Here is a 6,568-nt window from a genome sequence, read left to right on the forward strand (position 1 = left end):
GGATACAAATAGGGGTTGTTTGGTAAACATGTTAGGGTAAAAAATTATAAAAGGATAAAAAAAGTCAAAAAATATTATAAAAAGATTAAAAAAAATTCCTATTTTAAAGTTAAAAAATTAATTAAAAATACCAAACGAACAAAAAATTTTAGGAAAAAAAAATTTAAAAATTCAAAAAACTAACTAAAAAGGTCATTGTCAAACGAAAACATAAATTATTAAATTTTTTATCAAATTTTTTATATGAGTGTGAGATTCACACAAATCACATGTGTAAGTCTCACACTCATTCGCACAAATCACATGTGTAAGTCTCACACTCATGTGAGAGGTTTGATAAAAAATTTAATAATTTATTTGAGGTCTGTAGTATAATTCTTTATAAAAATTACGGTAATGAATTATAAAAATTACGGTAATGCTACATGTACCAATTAATATATATATATATATCTTAGTGTATCAATTAATGTTATGTCATTATTATAAAATCCATCTATATATTAATGTAGCAACTAATGTTATGCCATCATTAATATATTAATTAGCACATTAATTACTAAGGCTTGGTTTGACATGTTTATAAAAAAGTCAAAAAGTCAAAAAGTCATTATCCTATTTAAGTCATATCATCTTATTTAAATCACATCACTTTTCTAATACATCACTTCAAATTCAACTCATATTTCATAAAAAGTCAAAAAATACACTTATTTAAATCATCTCAATCAACCCCTAAATATAGGATTATTTTTGTAGAAAATGGGATAAGTTAGTTACGGGTGCTTTGCTTTCGAGAAGTTATTTAGTGGTGCTTTGAGAAGTTAGTAAAAAGTTAGTTTTTGACTTTTTTAGTCAAAAAAGTTAGTTTTTTGAGTAGTGACTTGGGTAAAAAAGTTAACTTTTTTGACTGAAAAAGTCAAAAATTGACTTTTTACTAACTTGACAAAGCAAGCGTAAGGGGCATTGCTAAGACAATATAAGGGTTGGTTTGGCATGTTTAAAAAAAGTTAAAAATTTAAAAAGTCACTATCCTATTTAAGTCACATCATATTATTTAAATCACATCACCTCTCTAATACATCACTTTAAATCCAATCCAAACTCAACTCGTATTTTATAAAAAATCAAAAAATACACTTATTTCAATCATGTCATTTGTTATGTTGTTTTTTCGTAAGAGACAAAAAGTGATAATTTTAATCAATAAAATGTAGAAAAATACTTGGGGTACTAGAAATGGACTACTAAAAGAAGCATTAATGATGTGACAATAAACCCCGCACACTTTCTATACCTTATTTCTTTTTTTTATCATTTTCAATGCATCAGTATTATTAGTAATGTATTTTTTAGTGATCTAAATCATTATTGTAAAATGTAGGTCGGAGAATCGTTTGAATTTGTCGTGGAGCAAACTATAGGCTCTGTTTGGTTGTGCTCTGAAATTAGTTTTCTACCTGTGTGTTGGAGTATCATGTTTGGTTTCGTTTTCAAATTAATTTTCTACACTCTGCAGAGAGAACTCTGATGCACAGGCGCCTTTTTTGTCCACCCGGATGACCACCCGGTAGACCACCCGGATGACCACCCGGTAGACCAACCGGATGTCCGGCTGGTTCCAGATTTTTTTTTTTTTTTTTTTTTTTTTTTTTTTTTTGCAATTGATTTATATAATCCGGGACAAATATTTTCTGAAAATTTTTAAATTTTTTATGTGCTTTAAAATAATTTTGAATTGTATGTTTAGTTATGAGTTGTAAATTTTTGTATCACATATCAAATGTCACATCAATAATTTCCCACTCAAATCAAACCTCTTTTCCAAAACTATTTTCAAAACTCTTTACCAAACAAATTTTCTACACTCAAATCATAATTCCACAACACACAAACTCAAAATACAACTCATACTCTCAAATCACATTTACAAAACTCTACCAAACACTACCATAATTTCTCTTTGCTTTCACCCGAAGAAACGTACAAGAGAACTGACGTGAGCCTTCCTGACAAAAGGCGCCAAGAGTACAAGCTAAGGTGTGACTGGATCGGGATGGGTTGATCGACGGTTCAGATCTTTCACCTTTCTATTTTTGAAACCCTTTCAAAGAAGTTTTTGGTGAACTTTGTGTGTTGGGGTTTTTTTTTTTTTTTTTTTTAATTAAAAGATAAACTTTTTGTAAAATAAAAAAAAATAAATTAAAATAAAATATCACATTTAATTCTATAATTATTTCATTTTTTCTCTCACAAATATCACATCTAACCATAAAAAAACTAACTATCTTCTCAAATTTCAAAATTTTTTTATTTAATAATATCCTACGACAACTTACATAAAAACCTACTTCTCAAACACTCACATTATTGGTTATGGGGTAGCGTTTTGTGATGCTTTACATGTCTTGTAATTAGTGAATTGAGATTTATAATTTTATATTAAGTGATTGAAGAATATGAAAAGACATAAAAATTTATAATTGGTTTAAAACATGGTTACGTAACGTCTCAAACCTAACCAATAATTTTTTCTTACAAAAGACACTTTGTTTGGTTTTAAATTTTTTAAAAAATAGTTTTTAAATTTAAATTTTTTTTTTTAAATTTTAGAACTATATTTTAATTTTTTTATTTTAAAAGATACAATATTGTGAATGATGGTTTAAATATTTTAATAAATACCCAATATTGTGGATAAAGGTTTAAACATTTTAATAAATGCAAAATAATACTAAATTTTTATATTTTTCTTTTGCATTTAATGAATTTTAAAAAGCTCTTTTACAAATTTTATACTTTTTTAATGTATCTAAATTAAGTAGATTTAAAAAATACAAAAAAATGATTTAAATATTAAAAAAAATCACTAAAATTCCCAAAATATAAATTGAAAGTTACAAAATTATTTTTGAAAAATTCAAAACCAAGCAGATTCAAAGATTTAAGAGGCATTTATTCATAAATTCTTCTTTACCTACTTATGTAACACCTCAAAATAATTACCATAATCCCTTCACAACATTTGTAAATGACAATAATAATAAAGTAATTATCTTTCATTAAATCTAATTGGGATTACAAAAGGAAAACAAATGTAGTACACATTCATAATGCCTGGTCCTAAATATATAGCATATGTTACAAATAACAGAAAAGTATGAAAGTTAAACAGGTAAGAAATACCCTAAAAGCTTACAACTTCCCAAGATAGTTCTTGGCTACACAAAAGTGGACTTTCGGTTCAATACATTTAAAGCCCTAGGTTATATATATATATAAAAAAAAAAATACAACAAAGAAGCTCTTACTCCAACTCTTCCAAAGCTACTATCTTGGCGGAGGCGTATCATTAGTACCTGAAAATCGTTTTCCCTAAGTAGGGTGAGTCAAAGCCCAGTAGAAATTAGGACTGAGTAAGGAATCCGTAAAATCCGTAATCCAATCCGATCCAGTCCAATTCGATAGGTTTGGATTGGTTTTTTGAATTCGTGATTCGGTTCCGGATTGGAAATTTCAAAATCCGTAGGCCACAGATGGGTTCCGGATTGAACCTCACGGTTCCGAATTGGAACCGATCCGGACCATCTAGAAATAATCTATATTTATACTATGTACCTTCCGACACAATATAATTTCTTGTCTCCTATAAAAACTAAAATGTAACCTAATTCACGCCTCACTCATTCATGCCTCATTCAGTTCATTGTCTCTCACTCTCACTCTCACTCTCATCTCATCTATCTCTCTGTCGATGGTGTCTCTCTCTCTCTCTTCTCTTTCTCATCTCACACTCTCATCCATCTCAGATCAGATCGATGTGCTGCCCGTCTCTCTTTCTCTCGGTCTCTCTCTCTCTCTCTCTCTCTCTCTCTCTCTCTCTCTCTCTCTCGGTGACACTATTTTTGTTCCTTTGTTCCCAGATCATCCATCGGTGTGCTGCTCCTCTCTCTCTTTCATGTCATCTACAATGGATTCTTTAAATGTAAGTAAGAGATTTTATTTTTATTTTTTCTGTTTTCTATTTTTATCCTTCTATTTTCTTCTTCCCTCTGTTTTCAGTGGTGATGGTGTTTTTTCTTGAGAAAAAGTTGAGAGCTTTATTGGAATCTGTTCTTTTCTTGATGTAACTGTTCATGGATTTCTTGCTTTTGATTTATGGGTTTTTGTTTTTTCTGGGTTTAGGGTTCTATTAGCAATTTTGCAATTTTATGTGTACTTCAGCTCAAGCTAGGTCTCTGGATTCATGTAGTTGTTTGATTCTTATGCTGTGTTTTAAGTTTTGATAATCCTAAACCGACACTTCTGGGTTCTGGGTTTTGGAAATATTTTCTTTATTCTAGCTAATTCTAGGATTTGGATTTGTGGGCTTGTTCTTGGTGTTGAGTTTTGAGTTCCACGAATCATAGCATTCTAAAATTTATAATCAATTTTGTGGAATTTTCGTACTATTAGGAGAGCAAGAGTTTCGAAGTACTAAGATAAATGGATTTCAATAATCCATTTTGCATTTCAGTTTTGCAATTTGGCTTTGAATTTCAGTCTTGGGTGTTACTAAGATCTTGTTTGAATTTTAGTCTTGGGTATTGTTTGAATTGATAAATGAATAGACTTGTGTATATATGTATTAATTATTTAAATCCGTGGTCCTAAACCGATCCAATCCGTGTTTCAACGGATTGGTTCGGATTGGTTCCACAATTTAAACGGATTGGATTGGTTTTAATTTTTCAGGAACCGTAGATAACGGATTGGTCCTGGTTTTCTCTCAATCCGGACCAATCCAGACCATGCTCACCCCTAGTAGAAATAATCTAACGTAATATATGAATCTTAACAAAGAAATAAGTGTAACATACACATACAATGCCCGTGATAAAATCATTTATAACTCTTTTGTAAGATCATACTATGCCAAACTTATATTTCGATCCATTTTATCTTAATTCATGAGTCACTTTCATTTCGTTCAGACAACCAAACTGAGGATACAACTTAATGAGTCTCTAACCAATATAGCCATCATATAATCACTTATATTTGTCATTTTACGGATCTTTCATCCGCGGGAATCGACACCCATATGTACTCGTAGTTTTCGGGACTTTCACCCTAGACACTTCGGCCAACTTAATTCAATGGAGTACATCCTCTTTCTTCTCCTAAGCATGGAGTGCATCCCCTTTCTCCTCCTAAACATCATACATTTACAATGTACTAAAGATGTGACAACACATAATGCAAATAGATGAGAAGTTAGTTTCAATTCACCTAATGCTCATGCAATTTCTACAACAATCATAGTTATCCTCCACCGACAGCCCAAAACAGATATTTCTAAACAGATATACAATCTCCAAGACAGATAAATTATCCAAATTTCATAGGTGAGTGATAATATATATCCAACTCCACCATTTATGCAAACATCAATCCAATTTCACATTTCTAATACCAATTTCATTTATTTATACAAAATAAATATTTGAAACATTTTAGGGTAAACCCTATTTTCTTCTAAAATTCAGCCAAAGTATCAAAATTAACAATTCTATTGCAACACAACCTCATATTCACTCCCATAACCATTTTCATTACACCCATTTGTAAATCCCTCGTTTGATTTTAAACCAAAACCTTAGATTTGTTCAAAATCCTAAAAAATCACAATATTGTTTATGAAAAACAAATAACTAAGTTAAAAATTATAAAAGAGTGTAGAAAATCCCTACCTAAAGCTTAAAAGTCAAAAGGAAGAAATGGAGAGACTTGAAATATGCTACAGCTCAACACCATTCGAATTAAATGAGAGTCCTTAAAGTGCTCTATCTTTTTATCAAAGAGAGTAAGGCAGAGAGATCCTTGGATCTAAGTGTATTTGTAGAGAGAAGTTGGGTTTTAGAGAGAGAAAGAGGGTCGATCTAGGGTTTTGAGAGAAAAAGATATGAAAAAGTGATATAAAAAGATGTTTCTGCGAACTGATATATGCGCAGCTTGCTCGAGCGCAAGAGTTGTCACTCGAGTGACCAGATACAATAAGTTGCTCTGCTCGAGCGCAAGAAGCCTAGCTCAAGCGCAGAATGCACACTCCCATAAGTTTTACAAACAGAAGATCGTCGGTTGAGCGCAAGAAGTCTCGCTCGAGCGAAGAACACTACCCCCCCAAGTATCTTTGCAGGCCTACAAAAGTACTGGGAGCTCACAAAGCTCGCTCGAGCGCAATAAGCTTTACTCGAGCGAAGAGGCCAAATTCTGAGCAATAACAGTTTGAACCGACTAGCAACCAACCTGTTCCAAACACAACCAAGGCACTCCAATACTCATCCAATGAGAAATAAGGGAAGTAAGACATGAACAATAATACGAAACCATGAAAATTGAATCCAGAATACAAAATGGGTCGGGTCTAAACCAGAATCGCTATAACTTCCCCTCTTAAGGAATTTCGTCTTCGAAATTTTAAATCAAGTTTTAAAGCTATGATTAAACCAATTATACTAATGATAATTACTCAATTCCATTACCATGATCCATTCTCTGGTCATCCATTCTCATTAACTCGATACAC

Source organism: Camellia sinensis, chromosome 8 (assembly GCF_055761805.1).
Source record: "Camellia sinensis isolate YWXY chromosome 8, ASM5576180v1, whole genome shotgun sequence".
NCBI classification, from domain to species: Eukaryota; Viridiplantae; Streptophyta; class Magnoliopsida; order Ericales; family Theaceae; genus Camellia; species Camellia sinensis.